Raw genomic sequence first — 16633 nt, 5'->3', positions numbered from 1 at the left:
CATGTGAACCAAATGAACTAACAGTCTTAGGCAGCCAAACTACTACTATGTATTAGGATTGTAGTCTCTAGGCTAATGTAATATCACCATACGCTAAATAAATCAATAACCACTGATTGTAACTGCAGTCTAACTGTATCTTAAGCTTCTACTGTGACAGCAACAACTGCTTGAAAGACCATCGGGTCAGCTTGCTTGCTTGTTTATTTGTTTAATATTTGTTTGTTTTTTAATCCTGCCTTTATTATTTTATAGATAACTCAAGGTGGCAAACATACATAATACTCTTACCTCATCCTATTTCCCTCACAACTTCCTATGAGATGGGCTGGGATGATAAAGCGTGACCTGCCCAAAGTCACCCATTATTTAAATAAATCCAAAGACAGAATATCAAGACAAGGTATTCTTTGACACCTGCTAAAGTTTCAGTGAGGACTCATTGCAGGTACCTCGCTGGTCTCCTGCCTCATTTATTCCTCAGGAAAGCATTCTACGTATCTACTACCATTAGTTATATATCAAGCTGTCACTTAAGATGGCTCTGAGGTACTACAGGTTTTTAAAAAGGTGCCCCAGATCCCAGCTGCTCAATTCATATCTGCAAGTTACTGCCACAGACCACTAAGTTGTGCTGCCTTAGATGAGGCCCACAGAGGACTCCCTTAAGCTCAGACTGTATGATGTATGATGTATTAGCTTGTATTGAAGAGGCACAGTTTGTTTTTTTTTATAATAGCTCTCAATTGATTAGCCAGAACTGCAGGTCTATGCAATGCCGCACTAGATAGAAAAGCACTGGCAGTCAAAAATAATTTTCAGGCAGAAAATGTTTCAGCTTCTCATATAAAATGGTTTAATGCATCTTTGCCAATTTCCAGTGATTAAGTCAATGATTAAGTGAATAAGCTATATGCTTTGAGGAAAACAAAATAACCCTAGATATTTGTTTAAATGCTTTCCAGTGGTCTTCTGACCAAAGCTTTATTGCACATTTCCCCTTCTTTCTTTCTTTCTTTCTTTCTTTCTTTCTTTCTTTCTTTCTTTCTTTCTTTCTTTCTTTCTTTCTTTCTTTCTTTCTTTCAGCTTGAGAAACCCAGACACGGATTAAAGGATTTAGTTCTAAATTCCTATGAAGAAAACAACATGAACCCTCCAAACTAACTGATGACTGCTCTCAGCCTAACAACAACAAAACGATTTGGAAAACATTAATCACTTCAGACTCCATACAGGTTGGAGATGGAAGTTTGCAGCAGAAATTACTCACTTTCCCTGGAGTGAACATAAAGCTGTTTTAGTCATTCAGTTCAGAAGCAAAACACAGAACAAGACTGCTGTCATTTGTCCCCAGTTAGTATTCTGACACTATATAAGCGGGCTAGGGTTGGGAAAGTACTTTTTAAAGGTATGAAAAATAATATTGTAGAGGTTTGGCCTTTGGTTTAGACTGGCAACAGAAGCAAGCATTGTCAGACATCTGTCCGGATTCTACAGGTCCAATAATCAAGTTGCAAAGGCCTGTCACCTTGGTTTTTTTTCCTTGCTGTCTTATCTCAATTCATCTGCCTTCTCTAAATATAATGAAGACTGGAAAAAAGGATCCAGTTTGGTGTAGTGGACAAAGCATCAGGCTAGAAATTGGGAGACCATGAGTTCATTTTGATGTATGCCAATTGGGGCACATTCAAAGTGACAATAAAGTTGTTGTTGTTGTTGTTGTTGTTGTTGTTGTTATTATTATTATTATTATTATTATTATTATTATTATTATTATTATCCTGTCTTAGGCATGAATTTAGCTGAATGACTTGGGTCAGTCTCTCTCTCTCTCTCTCAGTTCTAGGAAGGGTGCAAGGGCAAACCATTTCTGAAAAACATTACTAAGAAAACTGCAGGGGCTAGTCCAGGCAATCAGCAGGATTCAACAATGACTGGAAGGCAGCAACAATAACAAAAAGGATCATCATACCACACTTGCCTTGCTCACTTCTTCTGGGCCAAAAGAAGAAAACAAGTGAAAGATTAGTGCCAGCAAGGGAGACACACCGAGGAGGTGTTCTGTGGAGGGCTTCATAAAAGCTGGTGGTTGGAGCTGCTTGATGTCCACACATTTGCAGACTTGCCATTATCTTTAGGCAACTGAACTCTGCTGATGTTTGAAACAAAAGTCAAAAGCCTGCAATGCATATTTATGAGATGGGTGCGTGTGCGCACGCACTCTATTAGGAACAAGCATGTTATGTTTGAGGAGGTTTTGTGCTAGCAGGAGACTGCCAGAGTCATTTGCCAAAATGTAGTATTTCTTCCCCAACCTGGTTACAACATATGCTAGCAATGGTACTGTTAAATTCGCGGGTTAAAGGCATTGCAAGGAAACGAGTAGTGTGAACAGCAAGTCTTCTTTATTCATTCACCAACAAACAGCAACAGAAAAAATGGCGCACAGGCCTTTTATAGTGTCCTTGCAAAGGCCAGCGTCAGCCAATGAATGCAAGGCTGTTTTCGTGCCTTGCGCATGTGCGCAAGGGTGGAGACAGCCAGTCTGGTCCCGGGCAGCCTTGTGGTTTGCCTGGGACCCTTTGCAACATTTCTGAGCCTGCTGAATGATTCAGCAGGCCCAGGACATAACAGGTACCAAGTTAGGGAAGGGCGCAGGAGAGTTTTTTTTAAAAAACAGTTAAGCACAAATGGCCTTTCCACCAAATTTGTAGATAAAAAACATGAGTGAAACATTTTTTCAAATTACCCCAGGAAATGATAAATGCTCCTAACATTTCTCAAGGATGAATTATCATTTAGCTGCTACTGGAAACACACACAGAGAGAGAGAGAGAGAGAGAGAGAGAGAAAGAGAGAGAGAGAGACAGAGAGAGAGAGAGAGAGAGAGAGACAGACAGACAGACAGACAGACATACAGAGACACAGAGAGAGTTCTGTTCTAACAACTTTCTGGGATTTCATTGGATGAGAGAAGCCAGGGAGGTTGATTATTGTTGGAGCAAAGGGTGTACAATAAAAATCCAGGATACTTTGGCCCCCTTGCAGTTAAGTGTAAAACTCCACTGATGATCACTTGTCTCCATTGAAAGTATTTTTTTAAAAAAATTCTCTGCCGTGAGAGACTTTTTTTTCAGCCTGGCACTAATTTACACCTCATCCAGAACTTCATTCATTTTTCTATTTATTTCAGTGATATTTTATGGTGAAGACAAAGCACAGAATAGAAAACATAAAACAAAGGAGAAAAATTAGATTTAACCAGTTTCAAAAGAGTTGAAATCAGCAATGCTACCAAAATAAGCTAAAGATTTAGCATCTTTTAGATCCGTTGTGAAAATGGAAACAACCAGAAGAGAAATGGATTTAACAACCAGGGAGCTCTCAGTATAAAATTGTGTCATGATGTGAAAAAGTACAACATCTGGAAGCCCTCCTGTTAGCATTGCTAAATACCACCATCACTTTGGGGCCTCTTTTCAAAAGCTTTACAATCCCAATTTGCATAAAGCCTCACACTTTGCAGCATTTGGTATAGTGGGACAAGCAAGATAAAACAAATGGCAGAGAAAGCATCTTAAACTAATTCCTGGTTTTAATTGTAGAAATGCAAACTTACTGTAGGGCAGGGAGGTGTATGAGACTTCAGTCATTGTATTGCATTTCCCATCAGCTGTAGCTAACATGACAGTAACATCTGGAGTGCCACATGTTACCCAACTCTGTTACACACATTATCTAGTTAATTGTTCTTCTAGCATTTCAATGTTTTGCTCCAATGAAGAGGAGGCCATTCAGCTGCCATTATCAATACTAACTGGAAATTCTTACTTCTCCATGCCAACACCAGGTAGGCAATGTACAGTAGATGCTGAGAAAGGTGTATGCAGTGAGTTTTCATCTAATCACCATGTTCTCTTAATTCAGTTATTGGACCCTCATGGAGCTAACTTATGTTGGGAGAAAATGAATATGCAAACAATCTGCTTTTGGCAATTTTTACTTAAGATTGCTTCCTTTACAAGTTCATCAAATAAACATAGAATATCAGAGTTGGAAGGGACTTTGGAGGTCTTCTAGTCCAACCCCCTGCTCAAGCAGGAGACCCTATACCATTTCAGACAGGTGGCTGTTCGGTCTCTTCTTAAAAGCCTCCAGTGATGGAGCACACACAACTTCTGAAGGCAAGCTGTTCCATTGGTTGATTGTTCTCACTATCAGGAAATTTATCTTATGTTTACATTGAATCTCTCCTTAATTAGTTTCTATCCACTGTTTCTTGTCTTGTCTTCGGGTGCTTTGGAAAAGAGGTTGACTCCCTCTTCTTTGTGGCAGCCCTTCAAATATTGGAACTCTGCTATCGTAAGCTTTATTTTTATTCCTTTGTTATTTTATTTAAACTGAGCATCAAAGTCAAAATGTAGAACAAAGCAGAGAACAAAGCTAACCTATAAAATAGCATTATAGAACATTAACATTAAGTTTGCTTTCTCCTACATTTTAAATAGTTTGACAAAGCAGTCTTACATTGGTGGAGTCAGTCAGATCCAAACCCTTGTACAGCAATGGCAGGAGCTGAGGGGCATCCAATTTTCCATTTCATCTTTAATTTCATGAGGAAATGTATTTATTTATTAAATGTACATGCTGCCTCTCTCACCAATAAAATGACTATCTAAAAAAACTCTAAATGGTTTTAGATTTTGTGGGATTATGATTTCTCATAGCATAGCCCCAGAAGGCCCTTTTTGTCTCTCCACTAATGGCAATCAAAGTATTTAACATATTAAGGGTCTAATTTGCTTGTCATGATCAAATAAGTCTTGATCAAATAAACATTGCTCTTCTGCTCCATAGTGGAAAGTAACAGGGATGGGGGAAAGAGTGAAAGGCATTGTTACGTTTAAATGTTCAAAACAAAACTACTTCAAATGTGCTTCCAGAATCATTCTTTAGTCTAGTAGATCAAATATCCTTCTTCTCCATCTGTCACATATTTTTAAAATAAATGAGAGTTTAGAAGAGAAGAAATTTGTTCTCTGAGCACACATGTTGGTTTGTGTTCTTCTCCCACACAGGTATTATTGATATATCATTTTATTTTCTCTTCAGCACTATAATCTTAAAACAATATGGTTCTTTACCTTGATGGGATGTTAGAGTTCCTTTTTGAAAGAATGTATTCATATTGCTTAATAGCTCTTTTCAAGTTAGAAACTCAACAGAACACATATTTCCTTTAACTCTTTCTCCCTACACACACCTTTTTATAGTTCTAGGATCATTCACTTTTTTTTAGACTGAGCAGGGGTCCCTAGCCCCCGGTCTGTGGACCAGTTCTGGGCTGCTGCATGCCAGCAACCGGTCCACATAAACAAGGAAAGCCCCATCCACAGGATACAGGCAGCACACAAAACCACGCCCCTCCGGTCTGCGGAAAAACCTCTCTCCACGTAACCAGTCCCTGGTGCCCAAAAGGTTGGGGACCTCTGCCTTGGAGGATAATCCAGATTTAGGTGTACACTTCTTGTTTTACATACACTTGCAACACTACTTAATCAACCTTAAGTAGTGTTAAAATATATAACATGTAAAGCACAGAAATAGTGAAAATGAAGAAAAAGAAGTGGTTGGTCAAAGTATAACCCCTATTCAAGGAGAACTCTGAAACACAACTAGTTACACATCATATCTGCATCTATGAGGCAGGTTGGTTTTAAGATAAACATAATCTGAGAAGCATGACTTCAACAGGTGACCGATATTAGATGCATTTCACTGTTTTGTTTGGCTCATCCAGTTTTCAGCTTCATGATCCAGGAAAAATGCACTTACTAATGTAATTTCTCCATTATATTCTTCAGAAGGAAATAACTCATACCTATCTAAGTTTCAAGATATAACCTAGGTGGGAATAATTTCTCTTTCTCTCTGATGCTTCATGATGTAACTCTCCCCTTTAGCTGCTGTCAAGGCTCCTTTTGAGCATGGGTTCTACTAGTTTAGTACTAATTTAGTACTAGAAGAATAGTATTAAAACTACATTCCCCCCACCCCCAATATGTGGCTATAAGAGTTATTCCCAAACAGCAATTTGGTGGAATAACTCCTAAACTATGTTCAAAAGCTATCAAACTGTCAGCTTGTATCAGCTCCCTTTGAATGTACTCATGTAAAACGCTTGTACAGAGCAGATGAAGATTATCAAATGGTTAAACCTGTTGGTCTAGCCACCTGTTAAAACTCACTTCTTCTCCTATCCCTGTCTCATGTTAAGGAGCAGAATTGGTGGCTGGCTTTCTCTGGGTGGTGGAGTTTGGAGGGAGGGGAGGGAAATAAAATCAACCAATGCCTATCTTTAATGTGCTCTGTAGACTACAACTAAGAGCATTTACTAGCACCCTACTTGTAACAGGATACAGATTACCAAGGGAACAGAAGCTGTTATGCCAATAGAATTTCCTGCCACCCGAAGGATTGGGGGTAAGGCATCTTTATTCACCTGCTAAGGGGACTAATTACCCTGGTCTGGTAATAGTTATGTAATAAGGTTAAAACAGTCCTATGGATTTTGTAGCTCCAGAATTCCGTGAGTAGAAACAAAGATTATTAAATGTTGCGCGCAAGAATGAACATTACAGTTTCACCCATTCAATCCTTTTGTTTTTCCTAACAATGATGCATTACAGAAAAATCAAGCCAGTTCCGTCCAGCTGGCCTGATGAACCAACAAATGCAGGGGTTTTGTTCTCTAACCAGCTGCAGCTGATTGCATCAATGCTGCCTTTAGTGCTGTACTTGAAAAAGGAAACCTGTAATTTATTGCAACAGGCCACATCATTTCTGCTGTATGTCTCGTCTCTTCTGTCATCTCAATGCGGGTACTTTTCATGGCATGTTGCAAGCTGGCAAATGGAAATCAATGGCCTTTAACAGAAACTCCTCCATATGTTGCAGCCAGATATTGATAAAAGGACAGACCCCCTCCCAAAAAAACCCCATGTTTATTTGTAACACTGGGATTTTTACATCAGCCCAAAAGAATGGGGAAGCATATCCAGATTTTTTGTAAATTGGCCTGCTTGTTATATCAAGGGTTTGTTCTGTACCAACATGATGTGGGGCAAACAATTGCATAGAGGAGAAGAAGCCAGTACAGTAGGAATGAGCTATCTTTATTGGTCTATTTTGGAGGAGGATGGATTCAGGCAAAGGTACAAAATAGGAAAGGACCATATCAAATAAATGGGCAAGGCCAGGAGTTTCATAACTTTCTTTTGGAGAGAGTGAATGTATTTATTCTGTTACATGAAATCTATTTCTGGACTTATATTCCTGTCTCAAAATCTTGGTGGTGCTTCTAGAACTCTTGGTGGCTTTTGATATCATTTATCAGTGGTTTACAGTGGTTCTGATCCTTCTCCTCCGGACTTAACCAGAAGATGATGCTTGGAAGATTCTAGTTTGACATGTGGGCCATTAGATATGTGCCTTATAGGGCTCCATTTTGTTCCCCATTCTATTCAACGTCATATTGAAATTGCTGATGGAAGTTGCCTAGGATTTTGGACAAGAGGTCATCTATATGATGAAGTCACACTCAGCTCTTTTGTTCTTAGTTATCCAAACCCATGCAACCTTGCCTAAGTTCAATAATAAACTGGATGAAAGAGAACAAGTTCAAATCAAACCCAGAAAAGATGGAGGTGGTATTGGTCAATAGGAAATTAGATTCAGCAATTAAAATCCAGCCAAATGCTATGAAATGAATTCAGAATCTCATGCACAACTCACTAATTCTATCAGAGAAATCTTTGCTTTTTCTTCATGATGTTTGTAGTGGATCTGCTATCCTTCTGGTGGCAGACTGATGCAATTCAATCTCCCACACTTAAAAGTTGGCTCACAGTCAGAATTCATCATGAAAAATATCTTGTAAATACACTTGAAAATGGTTTTGCCAGAACTTTCCCACAGATGAACAATGTATTTCCTTTCTCTTTGTATTTTAAAAACCTCAAACACAGCATGTAATAAAATGCCCTCCTTCCACTTTATCTTCACAACTATCCTGTCAGGTATATTAGCTTGTAAATTAGTCTGTCCCTCAAGGGCATCCAAAAATCCTTCCTGATGGAGGAATGATATGTTTGGGTGTCCTGTTTCCAAACCCAATACTCTACTGATGGCATCTTTTTTCTAGATAGGAATGGATGACATTTTTTATTTATCCAGTTAATTGGTTAAATATGTCCCACAAGCTTAAGAACCATGTGTATGTATATATATATATGCATTAATACAAGATTTTTTTTTCTATCTTCTTCCTTTAAAAAAATATTTTAGGAAACACAATTTGTAAACATGTTTCTACAATACAAACATATTTGCACACTCAGTCAACTGAGTCAAACAGTTTATCAATCAGGTTAGCCACAAATAAGAACCCCTAAATTCCTAAATAGAAAAGCACACAACTTTTTATGTTTACTCTTTTTTCTCCTCTGCACAATAGAATGAAATTTTAATCTGAGGTCCAATGACAGTCCCCCCCCCCAAAAAAAAACCCTTGAGGAACATCTGGGAGACTTTTAATCAAAACTTAATGTATCTTTTTTTTTCATGGAGGACAACAATTGGTCTTGGATGCATGAACTCCCAATTTTGATATGCACAAATGTATCCCAGACCTTTTGTGTATGTGTGTGTTGCATATGAGAAACATACATTTCTCCAACTGCATTCTCTCCTTTTTGATTATACTGGAGAGCTTCCGACACTGGGTAAACTGATTAGAAAATCTCAGGAAGTGGATAATAATGTGAAAGTTGCTTTTTTTTTTTACTTCCTTCCTCATAATAAAGAAAGGGACAGCATTAAATGCAGAAGATTCCCCTGGCATCTGTGCCACAGAACCATTTGGTTATTATTTTAAAGAAAAGGCTTTATCTCTTCCTTCCACCCATTTGGCACATGGGCAGAAATTGTTTTCCTCTGCATTTGTTTTCATTCTGTACATTTCAGACTGATGTTTGAAGAGATAACTCAGATGGGTTTTGCAGTGAGCTGGTGTGAATCCATCTTCTCCCCGAAATGTCCTATTCAGCAGCCTCCAAGATGGCAATACGAAGCTTTCTGGGCTGTTCCTCATGATATTAATAGTAATAATTCATACATTACCTGATTCCCAGCAACTCGGCATGGTTGCATTACCATGCTATCTTCCAGTCCTTGAGTAAGCAGAAAAGAATGCCGGCAGAAACTGAACTTTTGTTGAGTCTGAAGCTCATTTGCGGGAGCAGTAATTTCCTTACCATTTGAATTAAGGGGACAAATTAAGGAAAGCAATTTATGGATTTCCTGAATAATATTAATATTAATAGTAGTAGTAGTAGTAGTAATAATAATAATAATAATAATAATAATAATAATAATAATAATAATAATAATAATAATAATAATAATAATAATAATAATAATGTTGGAAGGGACCTTCATTGTCTCTTCCACCTAATGGGGAAAATGAACCACCAATATTTCACCTTAACCTGAGATTAAGTGGGATGTGGAGAGGATGCTGTTTTCAAGTTGCCCAAGGGCCAGGCTGTAGGCAGAGAGGTGTGTTTTTTTTTAAAGAGTGCCAACCAAAATAGCCCAGGTAGCTGCTGGCAGGCAAGAATAAAGAACACGGAGTGAAGTGGGAGAAAGCTCTTCTGGTGCAGGAGGAAATCTCTCTTCAGCTTCCTGTAATTCTTCCTTTGCACCTGCAACTTGGGACCTGGTCTATTTCTGGAGATGTGCCTTGTATTCTTTTGAAACAAGAGTGGTGCAAAGTAGTAGTGTGTTAGCCTGGCCTCTTTCAGGTCTTATTCAAGTGCCTTTCCACTTCCCAGCATCCTTTATGAAGGATGAAGCTGCAGTCCTTATTTGTTTCACTCCAGCAGACTTAACCAAGGAACTGTGATTTGATCCTTCTTCAATGTACTTCGTGCATTGTCTCATCATCCTCCATGGTCACAATGTTAAATTTTGTCAATTTTTTTTAAAGGGACTTCCATGAGCCTTCTTCAGATTATCCCTGAGCCTTCCATCTTCATTATCTTACTTTACCAGATTCCCTCCATCCACTCATGGATCACTTCCAAGCCTAGCACTTGACCGTATATACAGCTAATGATTAAAACAACTTTCTGGATGATGACAAAAAATGCTATAAAAAGAGTCCCTCCTGGATCTGACATCTTGTTTTCTATAATCCCAACCAGACGTGTATTAGAAGACAACAAGTAGGATACTTTCTCCAGCTGTTTTTTTCCAAAGCAAATAATACTTAGAGAGTATGCTAATGCTGGTGCTAGAACTGTACCAGAGTCTTATGCTCCATGAATGAATCTAATCCCCTTTTCAGCCCTATAATTCACTAGGTGCCACTATTATGCTATAACTGCTATAGCATTAAATTTCATTATTAGATATATGCTGCTCACTTTTGCAAATAACTAAATGCTTCTGTCTGCTTGAGTCAGACCAACAGATCATTTAATTCTATGTTACCCACATTGATGTACTATATCTTTTTAAGGGTCCTGACGTAGGCAACTCTAGTTACCAGCTCAGGTGAACATGGGATTTTCTGCATGCCATATATACATGTTCCTTGTCAATGACCGATTTCATTTATTTCTTATATATGAGATTTATATGCCATTTTTCTTCCAGGGTTGTATACATACAAATCCCTTCTCTAATTATTGCTCCACAATAGCAACCCAGGTCAACTGGCTTAGAAAGAGTGACTGGCAGAAAGACAACTAGGGAACATACATGGCTGAAGGAAGGCTTATATCAGGATCTTCTCAATTTAAGTTGAACACAATGAGTTTCTACAGTATTCACTAAAACTTGCTTATATTTTGGAATATATCTGTTGCAATTATTGATTGGATTGATTAATGGATTGATTAATTATGTGCCATCAAGTTGTTATTGACTTGATGGCATACAACCAAGGTCATCTCTGTGTCTATCTGCCCCTAACCTGGTCAGGTCTTCTAACAATGCATTCATTGTTGAGTCTATCCACCTTACTGCTCTTCTCTTTCCTTTCACCTTTCCCACATTAGAGCCTTCTCCATACAGTAGGTCTTTGCATAATCTGTCCAAACTATCCAGTAAGATAATTTGAGGATAGTCATTTGTGCCTTGAGTGAGAACTCTAGGTTGATTTGTTTGATAGTCCATTTGTTTATTTTCTTGATAGTCCATAGTATTCTTATGAGTCTCCTCCAACACCAAACTTCAAAAGCATCAATACACTTCCTAACTTTTGTTTCCACAGAAGAAATAATGTTGCCTGCACTATTCTGATCTGTGTATCATGCATTTAAATATCTTAATTTTATTTAACGTACTTTAAGAAATAATGAAACTGTTAGGGTTAGGGTTAGAACTGGGTTTTCTACGAGAATCATACTTAGTAAGAAATAATTATTGGGGCATCAACAGCTGGTAACAATTTTGTCTCAGCTGCAAAGAAAAGCTTTTGCATGTTCAAGTTGGTTCTTTTTGACAGTGAGTTAATTGGCAATCATTTGTACTGCATTCTGAGTGTTTAAAGCAATTCTGACTTTCTTAGAGCTGGTGAACTTTCAGATTAGTCAATATAACTGGAGTTTGTAATAAAGATAACATTTCAATTTCTTTTGGAAGGCCATGCTAGTCCCCAAGAGCCTTCAGTTAGAATCTGATACAAAGATTGTATTGCAAACTTAACTTTGTGATTTGATAACCTAATAATTGGTGACAATCTATTTTGCTATTTGTAGCATGTTAAATTAAAAAAAAACTTCCAAAATTGATTTGTAAAAGGACAGCTAAAATCTGGAATAACCACATTGTGGGGAAAATTCAAATATTTGCATTTTAATCTCCAAGGATGTTCCATGCAAAAGTTAATAACTTTGTAGAAAGTGATAGCATTCTCAATTCAAAAAAATAAATTGGGCAGAACATAATTGTAGGAGATTCCTGTGGGTGCTACATACTACGTTCCCCATAAAACTGTATCTTGCTGAATTATGCTTTCTGACAATGGGAAATGAAACAAACTATTAGCTGTATTCAGGAGAATCACCAGATCTACAATTAGATTACAACTCCTAAGAAAAAGAACATCTAATGTATCTGAAGGAAAGTGTTCTAAAGCAGGGGTCCACAATCCCTGGAAACGTTGCAAAACCATTCCCACCCACCCCGCCCCAGTCCATGGAAGACAATTTTTCTTCCTGAACCAGTCCCTGGAGCCAGAAAGATTGGGGATGGCTGTTCTAAAGTACAAAATTACATTTTTGGCTGATCTGTTAAACCAATCAAGACATGAAATTCAGAAATATGGTATCTGTCCTGAACTGTATCTTGACTGAACAACACTGGAACATTTCAAAACTGCATCGTTTACTAACATGCACATTAGTAAGTCAGCCATGTGAGCAAGGATACTGTGGGGTTGCTTTACCCCTGACATTTCTTTTTATAAACAGACACATAAATAACTTTGCCATTGCATTTACTTCTAACAAGCAGTCTAATTATTTGGCCCATCAGTCTTGCCAGCATATGGAAATATTGTATCACAATGCTTCTCCCACAGGGCAGAGTAGATCTTTGTGCATTAGATTCTCAGAGACCAAAGCATATGCCAAATGTGAAACAACTCCTTCTGTTTTACATTCTAGCATGAATTACGGCAGCAACATCTCTGATGCAAAGAATCTTCTCTACTGATTCCATGTCCATATAATAGTGTACCTTCATCCATATCCTTTGTTTACTTTGTTTACTTTAATACTATGGGCGCCCACAAAAATGTAACAGAACATCTCTGCCACAATCAACAGTAGACCTGCATCTAATAAGGCTGCATATGATCCTCAACCTTATTCAGAAGCCTTCTGCAAGGTATTAGCTCAGATGTCTGAACAGAGGGGAAGGTGTCAGAAAGAGAGAGAAAAGAAATAATCTGATCTCAGGCAGATTAGCTTTAAAGGAGCACTGCTTCAAGTAAAAAAAACAAACCCATTCTCTAGTTTTTTTCTTAGACTTCTATATTATTAGAAAATGTCAATAGCTAAATATTGTTGATATTATAGGTCATTTCGTACCTCTGAAATCCCCTTCTTTCCTATTTGAATAGGAACGTTTGTAACAAGATGGGAACTCCTACAACAGTAGTTCTTTGAGGCTGCCCAACAAAACAAGGAAAAAACAGCGATGCTTACATCACTACATCCCATGAAAAGAACCAAGCAAAGCTAATTATATGACAGGGAATGTCAGAAACCAGATCCATTTGTCTCAACCACTATACATATGCTTCTTTAAGAAAGGAAGTAAACAAACATCTGAAATGCATCCTGTAATATGGAGTTATTTTATCAATTTTTTTAAAACCCTAAGACCACAATTCTATATTTTAAAACATTACACTGAGGCTGACAGATGTGTGACCACTTTCGGCTTCCAGCTTTTTTTGACTAGAGCCTTTTGAGACTCAAAGTCAACATTTTAATACCTTTGCTCATTATTTTTCATAACTTTAAAACCTCATTCTCAGTTATATATAACTACACACACACAGGAGAAAGACAAATCTTCTGTAATCAATAAGAAAATTGGGTCATACTGGATATCTTATTTTAGTTAGTTATCTTGTGAAGTTATCTTCAGTCAGGCTCAGCTCCAGGACAAATACTCACATCATGAGCTGTCCTTAGCAGTAATTTGTAAATCTTCCAAGAACAGTCATATACTTTCTTTGATCACATTCATCCATCCATCCATCGTATCCATTGTCTCCCATTCTACTTCCCTCAAAAATGTCAAAGCATAATTATTTTTTTCCAATCCATTTTTTATATCACATAGTGAAATCAGAATTGTAATTTGCTTATCTTTGCTTCAACTGAACAGTCTTTATTTGGCAGTCTTGGTGCTTTCAGTAACCATCACTAGATCCATAAATCCAAGATGCCAATCTTTCTCTGTGTTCAATTTTCACTACACAATGCTACTAAAAAGAGCATTGTTTTAAGTACTTTGGTCTTTACTGTTATAAAATCCTTATACTTCATGATCATCATACTTCATAGCTTGCCCTACTTTTCAAAGTCCAATGATTATTTTTTTGTATACATTGGTATATCAGTCTTCTGGAAGGCTAATGGGCCTTTTTAAAAAAACATATCTTTCACCTGTCTGAAAAAAAATGACTTCCAATCAATTTAAATTGAGAAAGATTTGTCACTATCCTATCCCATATCCCATATCCTATCCCATATCTATCTATGATACCAAAGCCTGTGGATTTTTGTTTTGTTTTAGTTGTTGTTGCAACAGAAAATTTGGTGTAACTCATTGAACAATTAAATATGAGGAGATACACCATTTTGCTTCCATGGGATAATCCTGGATGTTCAACCATGACCTTGTTTGTAGGACTGCCTTTCCCTTGCAGTATTTTATGCTCAGCTCTGACCAAAATGAATACAATCTAATCTTGTAGCACTTGATGTTTAGGGGTATTTGGGAGTTGGGGTGAAACTGGTAAGAGTTCTTCAGTTTCCCTTTCTAGTTCAGGTGATGGAAAGCCAGTAAACCTATTTCCAAAAATAGTTCAGGTGACAATTTAGTGAGATGTGTGCCTGAGATGAAGTGGAAAAGAATTATCTCAATGTACTATGTGAGCTCCTCCTATTTTACCCGACAATTTTTCTCCCTTCTATCAGTCAGTTTTCAGAAGTATTCAGAAAGAATGTGGGTGACAATTTTTTTAGCAAACAGCACTTCCATTTAGGCAACTAAAAAGTGGTTCAGGCCTCTACAGTAAGCATCCTTCATATTTGTCCAAGTCTGCTCCACAATGCTTTAAGGACAACAATTGTGGATTGTTTTTCCCACCAGATGGTGGTCCTGATTGTGAGGGAACACAAAGCTAGGGGGACAAAACCAAACATTCTAATCTTAGGACTAATCTTAAACTTAATTACTGAGACCTATTACAGCTCAGCCAACAGCCCTCTACAAATTATGCCAGGAGACTTTCCTGCTGACTCAAGGAATGTACACTCCACAAGGAATGTACATTAACATATGCCAAGGAAAACCATTATGTTCATCATGGCTCCTTTTTCTTGGATTACTCTCCACTGCTTCTCCAGTGGACTTCGATCCTTATTTTGAGCCAAGAAAATAAAACTATCTCTCAGTATATCGCTTCCTCACCATCACCTGGAAGGTCACCAGGCGTGCAGGCTGATGTTATCTTTATTTTCTTAATATTAACCAAAAAAACCAGATTTTTCTCTTTCCATTTGTTACTTTTTAGAAAGTAAATGAGCTCTTCTCAGTTTTCTTTACTTTGGGCTAATGAACTCGTATCCTCTGCGCATTTCAATTGTCCGTATACACATCCTTCTTTTTTCCTTTCCTGAACTGTTCTATGGATGCAACCAAATGGCCACACTGAAAGGTAATATACCAGCAGAAAAATGTACAGGTATAACATTTGGTCCCCAAATAGCTGAGCCCTCTTCTGTTTTAGTAATACATGGCACTATTTGTAGTTCTGGTGCAGGACAAGTTAAGGAAAATGGTTGGTAGAGTTCCTTGGCTCTATTTCCCCTCCCACCAAAATTACTTAGTGATGGGAAAAATAAACATAAATTGCTCTCTTTCGTGAGTTGTGGGGTAGAAGACAGAGATGAATAAATGTAGGTGAGCAGCAGCTTCCACATCCTGCAAGTCATCCAACAAACAGGTCAAAGTATAGAGGATCTCCAAGCTGTGACCTATCGGGCTAGTCTGAAACACAGGTTTAGAGCTATTCTAAAAAGTGGTAAGCACGTATCCAAAAATAGCCTAGCAACCTGTTGTTGTTGTTGGTGGTGGTGGTGGTCACACAGTCAGCCATATGTTTAGACTGGATTTGGCATTTATATCCACCTATTAAATCCTGGGGTTCTGGAACAGGCAGATATTGCTTGATGGTGTTCAAGGTATCATTGAAGGATGTAAACTGTTAAGCAGTAAAGTAAAGCTGCCTTTTCCAATTCACTGATGGTGATTTTGTCAATGCTGGTGGTATTCAAGTGATGCTCTGGCATTGACAAAATCACCATCAGTCAATTTATTATGGTTGGTCACAAAATCAGCCAAATGTTTAGATTTGAATGTGGCTATTTGATACCCTATCAAGTCATTCCCAAGGACCTGGGATTGCATGAATGTTGTTGGATAACATTGGATAAAAATTGTTCTAAGTAAAGCTGTGTTTTGCAATTGACTATGGTGATTCAGTCAGTGCCCACAGTGTTCAAGTGGTGGTCCAGATTTTTGGGGATTGGATCCGAGGCACCTATTGCTACTGGTTCTCTCTTTGCTTTCTTTTGCCACAGTCATTCTATTTCTAATTACAGGTCTTTATTATTTTGTTATTTTTCTCCAATTCTTTCTCTTTTCTTCTGCTGTCTTCAGGTATTGCCACATCAACTATTGAGATTTTTTTTCTTTCTTATCAGCAATTATTCCAAAGCATTTTAGTAACTTCATTTCTTATTACTTTATTTTGTGATCTCTA

The sequence above is a fragment of the Protobothrops mucrosquamatus genome, unplaced genomic scaffold (assembly GCF_001527695.2).
Source record: "Protobothrops mucrosquamatus isolate PMUCROS unplaced genomic scaffold, P.Mucros_1.0 scaffold_58, whole genome shotgun sequence".
Classification (NCBI taxonomy): Eukaryota; Metazoa; Chordata; class Lepidosauria; order Squamata; family Viperidae; genus Protobothrops; species Protobothrops mucrosquamatus.
The sequence above is the reverse complement of the archived record's forward strand: the minus strand, read 5'-3'. Positions refer to the sequence as shown.